At 45.7% G+C, this 11,982-nt stretch overlaps 1 pseudogene; it reads left to right on the top strand.

Annotated features, from left to right (window-relative positions):
• Positions 1 to 217: 217 nt before the first annotated feature.
• Positions 218 to 11,982, top strand: part of LOC108793154 — a 23,852-nt pseudogene continuing 12,087 nt past the window's right edge.

Genomic DNA, 11,982 nt, shown 5'->3' on the forward strand with positions numbered 1-11,982 from the left:
GGTACAGGTACTCCTAGAATGAGCTCCTAATAGGTTTGACTTGATGGACTAATGTCTTTATTCAACCTCAAATACTATGTAACTATGTAACTAGTTAGCCGATTTGTTGTGTCATATTATACAATTTCTAATCCTCTTCTACATGTATGCGCATGCCATTTTTTCCTGAACAATTATTGTACCTTCTCTTGCAGACTGACCAGCGTACATTACAACAATGATAAAAGCCCAGAAGATAGTAATCCTTCTGCTTCTTTTGGTAGCTATTGGCTTCTTCTACAAAGCCACCATTAAAGATAAATCCATATACTATGTATCTATTTTATCTGAAAACAATATAGTCAAATCTTTCAAGACAAAGCTGTTACCATCCCAGGAAAATGATGACATTCTACCCACACCTGCAGAAACAACAACAACTTCTGAAGTGTTAAGTGCAAAGGATGCTAAAAGCCAAGATGAGGACAAAATCTCATTGGAAAGAAAATCTTTTGAAACTAGACCAACATTAAATATTCCCTCTCAACGTTTAAGTCCATCTGAAGCTTTAAAAACTGGCGATGGTATCATATTTGTGGAGACCACAGATAAATTGCCGCCATCATCACTGGTGTTATGTGTCATTGAATCAGCAGCTCAGCACTACCCTGACAAACCAGTGTTTTTTTACATGAAAGGACTGACTGAAACTAATGCAGAGCAAGTAACAAAGGAACACCTTTCAATGTTTTCATCTATTAAGAATGTCCACTTCTTACCTCTAAACATGGAGTCGATTTTGGCAGATACACCACTTCTCTCCTGGTATCGAAAGGTAAATTGTTTAAATATTGTGTCTATCACACAGAAAACAATTTAAACTTTTATTCATTCTGCAACAAAGGTTTTAACTGGGTCATCTTGTTCTTCACTTTTATGCAGAAGATAATTCCTTTAAGTCACATTTTCGCTGCATGAAACATGGTGTAAGGACGAATGACACCTGAGTAGAACATAGTATGAATGCAAGGGAATTTCATAGTTGCATGGTAATGTGCTTTTATGATAAGTTGTGTAGACCACTAAAATCGCTTTTGACCTAAAGGGACGATTTTTGGATGCCATGGACGTTCCCAAGTTTCCAGGCAGAAAGAACAGTAAAAGTGCGGGCAGGGCACTGGACAGCGATTAGTTGGGAAAATCGTCATCAGACACTGAAAGTGACGACAGCGACTATTTATTTATTATATTATAATTTTTTAATTTCGTGTTTCGGGGTTACCGCTCTTGGTACTGAAAATTAACCCCGAGCCACACCCGGGAATACCACCAGGGAGGTTAACCATTTAGTTTTGTTCCAAGTTCTCTTTGAGGACTACATAACGCCTTCCGCAATGTTATTTAAGGAAAGGGTGTGTAGGACAGGAAATACATGACTGTCAATTAAAAATAAGAAAAAAAAAACAAGAAGAAGAAAACAAATGCAGCCAACACATGTAAGCACTGATGTGTATTGGTCTGCAATATATTGCATTGTTCTTGGGCTTAAATGCAAGAATTTTGGGTGTAGAGATCCAGAAACAAAAGTTTAATTTGTTAATGGCATAGAGACATACACGATGAAACTACTAACGCTGTCTGGGTATAGGAAACAGACTTCAGTAGTTCTAAGTGAAGTCTTGCAATGCTTCTCTGAAGAAGGCTTGCACACACTCAATTGCAGTACAAGAGGAGTCCATGTAAAAACGGATGCAACTGTCCAGATAGAAAAAGTTTCTAGATGAAGGGGTGGGGAGAATTAGAACTTTTTCCATGTTCGAAAGTTCGAATTAGAACCGAACACGGGGGTGTTCGGCTCATCCCTAGTGGGGAGCATTTCTATGATTTCCAGAAGCCAACTTAATATGCAATCTGTTAGATCAAGAAATATACATTATTAGCTGTGCATAATCCAGAGTCTGCTATTCAGGATAAGAAACAGACAAGTACTGAGGGAAAGTATGAACGGAATTATGTTACTGGAATTTCCATAAATCTGACAATATCCGTCAGGAGGAGAATGGGATATTGTTTCTAGAACAGGAAACGTCCATAAACTAGAACATGGAAACATCTTGGTGAGAATCTATCTAGCATTCAACAATGGGGAAGCTAGGGACACTTTGCACTTCGGTGGAAGTCAATGCTGAGGCAAGGGCCTGAATCCCTGGGAAGCTCAAGTCAAGAACCACTACGGTGCAGTAAACTGATATACTCTATAGACGAAGGGGGGGGGGGGGGCGGCAAACAAGGCTCCAGTAGTCTAAAATAGGAGGACAAAGTTCCAGAGTGTGGAGAGTCTAAGTAATTAAAGATTAAATAAAATGAGGGTAAGGACCAGTTGTCCAGGAATTCCTTATCTATGGGTAAATACTGTCTCTTCAGTGTGTCAGATTCACTAATGACCTAATTAAAAATGGTTCCCACAGGAGTAGGCTGTGAAAGTTCTTATCTAGAGTCCGAAATGATGGTGAAGTCCCCAGGTATACTTGAGAGAAGTGCCTATATGGCCAAAGAGGAAGTAGTGGAAAGCTCTGAATGTTTGCAAGCAGACTGGTTCATTAATCACATGCAAGCTGCCAAAGTCAGAAGTGGAGATTGGAGGACTATTAGATCTAACAGGGAGACGAAGGTTCAGGTCAGAGTAGCTGGTGATGAGGATGAACATATATAAATAGGGGTTCCAGCATTTTAACTGCAGATGTTGGCTCCAAATAGGGAGACTCTAATTTGGCTCCAAAAAATACAACTAAATGGGGAAAAAGAAATTTCAATAGAACCTTGCCAGACAGTTCTCATACAATGTATACCTAATTTTGTTACAAACAGTACATTTTTATTAAAACATAATAAAATCATGACAACAAATCTTGAATAGCAACATTTCATATAATATACAATATCCAGAGAGACCCAGAGAGATGGTCTTGTTTATCAATTGGACCAATTACTAGTCTGATTCTTACTACCATGCGTACAATGTTTCTATTTTTAATACATACAATCCATATATGTTAGGCTGTATCAGATGCTGGTATTATCAGAAGATGAGAAAAGCCTTAATGTGTTTCACAAAAATGTTACAATCTATTGCTACTTCAGGAGGCTCTCAGGTATATGATATTATATAGCTGTTGGAACAAAAGGTAGCATAAGCACACAAGATATGTACATAGTTCTTCCCAACAAATCTTCCCTGTACAATAATTTATATACCTTTAAAACTGAATACTATCAAGTTCCCTAAATGGATTCCAGATGGCAGTAAGAACCTCAGTCCTGGTGGACATGGAGACTAAGGGGAGAGCCAGAGAAAGGAACCTGAGATAAGAATGTCTGTGAAGAAAATTGTGTATCAAAATATATATCTAAAGGAATCATTACTGACATTAATATGTATTTCTGCTGTCCTAATAATAGACATGTGCACCAGCAAAAAATTTTTTTTGTTTCGTTTTGATTCAGATTTTGCATTATTTAGTTTTTCGTATTCTGGTCCGAAATTGAATTTGTTTCGGGATGCGGATTCGGACGAAATTCATTAGCGGTAGTCTGGTCGAAATTATGTTTCGTTTTCGGTTCGTTCATTTGTCGCCGCAAAGTGACATTGGAAAAAAATGTTTTTTTTTCACAGTCTGCAGAAGAGGAAAAAAAAAAGCGTGAGGTTCCCCCCTAATTCATACCAGATCCTTTAGATTTGGTAGGAATGTTAGGAGGGACCTCCCCCCAAGTTAAAACAAAAAAAAGTGCGTAAGGTTCCCCCCAAAATCCCTACCAGGCCCTTTAGGCCTGGTAGGAATTTTATGGGGGAACCCCAGCCCCAAAAATGGGGGGGAATACCAGACCCTTGATCCAAGCACTGGCCAGGCAGGGCAGGAAAGGGGGGGGGGGCGATGGAGCGCCCCCCTCCCTGCGCCTTACCAGGCCACGTGCCCTCGGCATTGGGAGGGTGTCCCCATGCCGATGGGGACAAGGACCTCTTCCCCACAACCCTGACCCGGTGGTTGTAGGGGTCTGCGGTCAAGGGGGCTTATTTGCATTGGTGTACCCCTTTAAATAAGGGGACCACCCAGATGCCGCCCCCCCTTGTGAATGAGTAAGGGGCACTTGTACCCCTACCCATTCACTAAAGGCTAAATGCTAAATCAAAAAGTTATTAAAAAGTCCAGACACTTGATAAAATCCTTTAATTGAAAAAAATGGCTCCATCGATGTAATCCAGCATCAAATCACGATGCACGACGCTCGCCAACCCGCCAAAATAAAAAAAGTCCAGCCGCACGACGACCATCCGAACCCGACGAAAACTCGCCGCAAAATGATAGGTGGAGCGAGCCGTGGGGATCCCATCTGGGATCCATTTAGGAATGCTTCACCATATTCCGTTCTAAAGGCATATGAATTATTTGTACAAGAAAGATATGTTCTGAAGAACTATGTACATAGCTTATGTGGATAGGCTTCCTCTTGTTCCAAACAGCTATATGTTGTAATATGATTTACCCGAGAGCCTCCTGAAAAAGCAATAGATTGCAAAGTGTTTGTCAAACACATTGCAAAACACAAGGGGAGAGCCAGAGAAAGGAACATGAGATAACAGATCTTCTGGTTATACCAGCATTAGATATATCGTAACTAGGGATGGTCTCAATGTTGTTCGACGGCAAACACACAAACTATTAGGGTGTTGGGTGGGCTGTTCGCTTGCTGAGCGCCCCACAAGGCACTGCACACCACACAGTGCCTTCTGAAGCCCTGATTGGGTAATGCAATTCACCTGACCACAGGTCAGGTGCAAGACTTTACCCAATCACAGCACAGTGCACTGTGAGAGCCATGATTGGGCAAACTAATGATGACTTTGCCTAATCATGGCTCACATAGCCAAGTCCTGGGAGGTGCCAGAGAAATGTAAACAGTTGGGCGGAGCTCAATTGTTTATATTTTGCCGACATCTGTCAGAATGCTATTCTGCAGCGGAAGTTCGTTGCAAATTGACAGGTCGGCGGGCGTCGTTTTAAAAAAAAATTATTATTTCTATTTATTTTTCATTCATATTTTTAATTTAAATTTTATTTTGTCGAGTTGTTGTCGTCGTGGACAACGCTTGACGTGAATGACACTAGGATTACGCCGGTGAATACATTTAAAACAAAACAACAAAAAAAGCCTTGTCAAAATCATGTCCTCCCTTTTTTTTCCAATTAAAGGATTTTTTTCAAAAGTCTGGCATATCTAAAAAAAATGTGATTGAACTCTTTAGTGAATGGGTAGTGGTATAGCGTTACTCATTCACAGGAGGGGGGGGCACATCTGAGTATTAAAGGGGTACTCCAATGTGAATAAGCCCCCCCTGCCCCCACAACCAACACCCCAGGGCATGTAGGGAAGATGCCCTTGTCCCCATCAGCACAGGGACAAGGTGTTTTTCCAGGGGTGACCCTGAAGAAGCATCCCCAGTGCCGAGGGCATGTGGCCTTGTATGGCTAGCTTGCCCCCCCCCCTTTCCTGCCCTGCCAGGCCTGTGCTCAGATCAAGGGTTTGGTTAGGAATGTTAGGGAGGACCCCATGTCCCCACCCCCATGTCCCCACCGCCGACAGGGCCAGGGGGTGAAATTACTGCTGCTTCTGCAGCGGTGATCGCTCGTTTAGTTCTTCCTTCTCTGGCCGGAGTGCAGGGAAGACTGCAGCTGCTATTGGCTGGCTGGAAGTTTTGAAGGGAGGCTTCAGCTCGGTACATAGAGGATCTCTGTACCTCCCCCACCAGAAGCAGGAGAGGGAAAGGGCACCTAAAGCACATAAGCTATGTGCACTGTAAGTCCCTGTTCTTTCTTCTTTACACCGCTGACCTCTGTACTGTGCGTTACATTACTGACCTCTGCACTGTGCATTTCATTACTGACCTCTGTACTGTGCGTTACATTACTGATCTCTGTACTGCTGACCTCTGTACTGTGCGTTACATTACTGACTTTTATACTGTGCGTTACATTACTGACCTCTGTACTGCGTGTTACATTACTGAGCTCTGCACTCTTCTTCACACCACTGACTTCTGCACAAGAGGCAAGGCCTTGCATACTCGCAAAGCAGAGCGGACTGAGGTGAAGGGAGGCACAGGCAGGCTGGAGGTGACAACGTCACTGAATCAAATTGCCGACCAGAGAATCCACATGGTGCTTTTTTTATGAGCAGCAGCAACACTAGACTTTTCCTCCAGAAGGGTGGAAAAGGGTGAGGGAAAAGGACAGGGTTCAACTCCATAGATAAGCTACTGTTCTAGGCCTGGATGGGAGGCTGTAGAGTACTAATTTAGTACTTAAGCAGTATCCACTTAATACAGGTCTAATATCAGAATATGTTAACCATGACAGACATCTAGTGATAGTCAGTACTCAGAGATTTGAACACACAGAACTGTGTCACAACTCTGGGCTTGGAAACAGCACTCTATCACTAACAGGTACAGTGCAAGGACTGGAAGATGCCAGACAAGAGTTAAGGTGACCAAGCCCGGCGCTACCGCAAGGCAAGTCAGGCGGCCGCCTGAGGGCGCTGCAGGGTGAGGGCGGAAAAAACAGGGCATTTTGACAAGTACTTGTACTTGTCAAAATGCCCCGATGTTTGCGCTATGTGTTTTTTTTTCACGTACCTTCAGTGCGGGAGAGCAGCGGCGAGTCAGCGCTGAGCGCAAAAATTCACCTTGCCTGTGTAGGCAGGAATCCTAGCACTGGCCCTGAAGGTGACACTAAACTCAGTAGTTAAATCTTAACAATGCATTCCCACGGTACTGGACCTTTTTTGTGCACCACTCAGCTGTAGATCCTTATATCATCTCTGGATTTGTGCTGACCCTGTTCTTCCTTCAACTTTTGTTCCCTATGTTGTAAAGTAGCCACCACTGTGATGGACTACAAGCTCACGTTTAGCTAGCTAATTTGCATTAAAGTTATAGTCTATCATGGGAGTGTGTTTGGAGTGGTTGCTACTTTACAACACACATAGAACAGAATTCAGTTGCCAAGATACACACCACTGACTGGCAGTATCTAAAGGTCTGGAAAGCTCCATAATAAAGAGCCTTACACATTCTTGTAAATCTTGGCCCCACCCATGCGCTTGCTCACAGAGTGAGTCTTTAGAGACTGGTACTGTAACACCTGTGTTTGATTGGGGGGTTTGTGGATCACAACTGTGGAGGCTTCTCAGGCAGGAATCCCTGGTTTCACTCCCAATCTTACCGGAGAGTTAGGGTTCAAGCATCACAGCCACAAATAAATGCTAAACGGTTCGGATAGGATTATTACTCCATAAGCCCTATCCCAAGCACCAGTATTGATTAAGACATAACGAGTAAGCAGGTCACAGTGTATAAGGAGCAAATGCAGTAGCAGAGTCTGTGGTGATTATCCCAGGAGAGCTGTAATGATACACTGAAGGAAGTCCAAAATAGGGTATACAGTCTCTATGATACAGTGGAGGTGCTGCATGCATAGATTACATGCGGTTTTTGGAGTGGCTGAAGGAGCTGGGGGTCCTGGGGAATCCGGTCCAAGATAGTGTGGCTGGCAGCACAGTTTAGAGGAGCTGTAGGGTCCCAGGAGACAGCAGGCATTCTGGCTTCAATAGTGGAACGCCATACTGTCTCTTCTGGGTGTTTATATAAGCCTGGGAAGTGGGGGAGGAGCCGCCGATCGGAACGGCGCACTTCCGCGTTCCAAGGTGGAACGCATCCGGCTTCCGAAAGCGGAAGTGGTTATGTGTGCGCTCCACCGTGGAGCGCAAGCGGCCGGACTCGAGAAGCGGCCGAATACCGCAGCCCCCGATCCCCTGCTGAAGGCGGTTGCCGTTACAGAACCCCCTCCTCAAGGGAACACCTCCGGGGTTCCCTGCCGGAGATGGCCGATCGGGGTACCTGCGATGGAACCCACTGATCAGTTGAGGGGTATGTACGACCGCCGAGTCCTCCCAAGAGTCGTCCAGGGGTCCGTAGCCCCGCCATCTTATCAGGTACTGGAGGGAGGAACCTCGTTTCCGGGAGTCAAGGATCCTCTCTACTTCGTACTCCACCTCACACTGCACCTCGACTGGAGGAGCGGGAGGACGTCTCCTGTCGGGAAACGGGTTAGGTCTGAAGGGTTTAAGGAGAGAAACGTGAAACGAGGGGTGTATCCTCCAGTCTGGTGGTAGCACTAGTCGTACCGCATTGGAATTGATCACTTTTTCGATGGGGAACGGTCCGACGAATTGCCGGCCAAGCTTCCTTGAGGGAACGTTGAGTCGCAGGTTTCTGGTGGAAAGCCAAACCATGTCCCCCGGTTGGTATGAAGGAGGGGCAGTCCTACGGGAGTCGTAATACCGTTTCTGTTTCTCTTGTGCAGCTTCCAGGTTGGAGCGTAGAATCCCTGAGGTCCTTTTTAAAGTGGAGAGGTAGTCCTCCAGTGAGGAGACGCTGCTAGGGAGGAGAGAAGCGGGCAGTAGACATGCGATGGTCAATTTGTAATGTCTCACAGAGGGCCTTCCAGAACCTGGAAACAAACTGACTCCCCCTATCAGAGATGATCCGAGAAGGCAAGCCGTGTAGTTTGAGTATCTGAGCAATGAAGGTGTGTGCACTCTCTTTTGAGGTTGGTAATTTCTTTAAGGGGGAAAAGTGAGCCATCTTCGTTAGCATGTCCACCGTGACCATGATGGTTTTGGCTCCGTCTGACCTAGGAAGGTCAACAATGAAGTCGAGAGAGATGGCCTCCCAGGGTCTGTTGGGTATAGGTAAGGAGGTTAACAACCCATATGGAGGTCTTCTAGAGTGTTTACTGGTAGCGCAAATCTCACAGGTGACCACATAGTCGTGTATGGTTTTAGCCATCCCTGGCCACCAGCAGTTCCTCTTGACTAGGTCAAGAGTCTTTGACACCACGGGATGACCAGCCAAGGGGCCGTCATGGAGTTGTTTGACCACCAGGGTTTGCAATGCAGGAGGCACGTAGATCCTGTCGCTGTTGAGGTATAAACCTTCAGAGTCTTGTCTAAGACCGGTGGGACGAGGGGATACGTCCTGGGCGATGCTATGTTGGAGTAATTGTTTAAAGCTAGTAGTCAACCCAATGAATCGCTCAGGAGGGATAATCGAGAGAGGAGGATAGTCACCTGTCCCATCTTTGTTCATACGAGATAGGGAGTCGGCCTTCACATTCTGTGGTCCTGGCCGGTAAGAGATGTGGAAGTCAAATCTGTTGAAGAAGAGACTCCAATGAACTTGACGGGTGGACAGGGTTTTACACGCCTTCAGGATTTGCAGATTGCGATGATCAGTGAAGATGGTGATGGGGTATAGGGTACCTTCCAAGAGATGCCTCCAGTTGGCCAGGGCATCCTTGATGGCGAGTAGTTCTTTCTCACCAATGGGGTAGTTTTTTTCCGCTGGAGTTAGAGTCCTGGAAAAAAAAGCGACTGGGTGCAGAGGTTCAGAAAGAGAAGGCCGTTGGGAGAGTACTGCCCCTATGGCGAGGTGGGAGGCATCCACTTCCAGTACGAAATGAAATTCTGGGTTAGGTAGTTGGAGGATTGGAGCTGAGGTGTATTTCTCTTTTAGGGTATCAAAAGCCACTTGTGCCTCCTTCGACCAGACAAAGGGTATTTTCATACTTGTTAGACTTGTCAGTGGTTTCACCACAGCAGAGAAGTTTTTAATGAATTTTCGGTAATAGTTTGAGAAGCCGAGGAATCGTTGAAGGGCCTTCCTAGAGCGCGGGACAGGCCAGGTTAGAATGCAGTCAACCTTAGACTGGTCCATCAGAATCCCGTCAGGAGTGATCCTGTAGCCGAGGAAGGAAATGGAAGATTGTCCGAAAACACATTTCTCAAGCTTAACCTAGAGAGAGTGGGCTCTGAGTCGAGCTAGGACCCAGCTGACGTGTCTTGTATGTTCAGCAGGAGTATCTGAATAGATAAGGATGTCGTCCAAGTACACAATGACACAGACATCTAGTAGATCACGAAAGATGTAATTGACAAAGTACTGGAAGGTTGCAGGAGCGTTACACAACCCGAAAGGCATGACTGTGTACTCATAGAGACCGTATCTAGTTCTGAAGGCGGTCTTCCACACATCCCCTGTTCGGATTCTGATTAGATTATAGGCTCCTCTGAGATCTAGTTTAGTGTATATCCTGGATGTCTGTAGTCTTTCAATCAACTCCGGAATCAAAGGTAGAGGATATCGTTATTTCACCGTGATATTGTTGATACTGCGATAATCTATTATGGGGCGCAGTGAACCATCCTTGTTCCTAACAAAGAAGATCCCGGCGCTAGCAGGGGATGTGGATGGCCTTATGAAGCCCTTCTTCAGATTGTCATCGAGGTAGACTTTGAGGTGTGCCAGTTCCGGCTGTGACAGCGGGTAGATCATTCCTGTAGGAATGGGACTGCCAACAATTAAATCTATGGGGCAGTCGTAGGGCCGATGTGGTGGCAGGGTTTCAGCCCCACATTTGCTGAACACGTCTGCGAAGTCCAGAAGATGTGATGGGGGGACGCCCGTCTCTGACCCTGTCACAAAGATGGGGCAGATGGGGTAGCACGTCTCCTTGCAGTACTGGAAATGTAAGCGGAGCTTCCTCTCTGACCATAATATGGCAGGTTGGTGTAGTGTTACCCAAGGAAGGCCAAGCACAATAGGGAACAAGGGAGATGGGATGATATTGAATACGAGGTATTCTGTATGTCCCTCTCCGCAGGTAACCATCAGAGGTTGTGTTTGGGAGGTCACTGGCCCTGAGGAGGAGGTAGAGCCATCAATAAAAGTGATGGACAAAGGGGTATGCTTTAACACGCGTGGTATTTTATTTGAATTGACAATTTGCAAATCAATGAAATTGCCACAAGCCCCCATGTCCACCATGGCGTCAACGGTGATCCTCTCGTGGTCCCACTGTAGGGTGAGAGGGACAAGAATATACCGGTTAGAGTAGGGATCATACTGGTTCACCTTACAAATGTGTGAAATATTACCTTCCGTCTTCTTCTTGAGGATGGGACAAGTGGCGACCGTGTGGTCAGGGGATGAGCAATACAAACATAGGTTGAGTGTATAAGGAGCAAATGCAATAGCAGAGTCTGTGGTGATTATCCCAGGAGAGCTGTAATGATACACTGAAGGAAGTCCAAAATAGGGTATACAGTCTCTATGATACAGTGGAGGTGCAGCATGCACAGATTACTTGCGGTTTTTGGAGTGGCTGAAGGAGCTGGAGGTCCTGGGGAATCCGGTCCAAGGTAGTGTGGCTGGCAGCATAGTTTAGAGGAGCTGTAGGGTCCCAAGAGACAGCAGGCGTTCTGGCTTCAATAGTGGAACGCCATACTGTCTCTTCTGGGTGTTTATATAGGCCTAGGAAGTGGGGGAGGAGCCGCTGATCGGAACGGCGCACTTCCGCGTTCCAAGGTGGAACGCATTCGGCTTCCGAAAGCGGAAGTGGTTATGTGTGCGCTCCACCATGGAACGCAAGCGGCCGGACCCGAGAAGTGGCGGAATCCCGCAGCCCCCGATCCCCTGCTGAAGGCTGATGGAGGTTGCCATTACAGGTACACACCAGAAACTGTGACACGGCTCTGGACCTGTAAAGCACTCTGTGACTAACAAACCTGTAAACTAGATGTCTGGGGAGCACCATCATTTAGTGCCCGAGGTTCACATTACAGTCGGGGCCTACAATCTTTGGTCCAATGGGGGTCTAGATATGGCCTATAAGGCATTACTGAAGATCAGCCTCTCTGGATAGCTGCTGTGCAGAGACCACCTCAAGCAGCTTATCTTTATTGACAAACACAAACGTCCACTAAGTGTAGAAAAAATAGAAAAATATTATGATAGTGTTTTACTCAGCAGAGCTAAGGCAAAATCGCAGCAACTTCCTAGGACACTAGCAAAAAACTAAGGCATGGTGGTTGGGGGGGGGGTTTTAG

Source organism: Nanorana parkeri, unplaced genomic scaffold (genome assembly GCF_000935625.1).
Source record: "Nanorana parkeri isolate BGI_ZX_2015 unplaced genomic scaffold, ASM93562v1 scaffold725, whole genome shotgun sequence".
In the NCBI taxonomy this organism is placed as follows: domain Eukaryota; kingdom Metazoa; phylum Chordata; class Amphibia; order Anura; family Dicroglossidae; genus Nanorana; species Nanorana parkeri.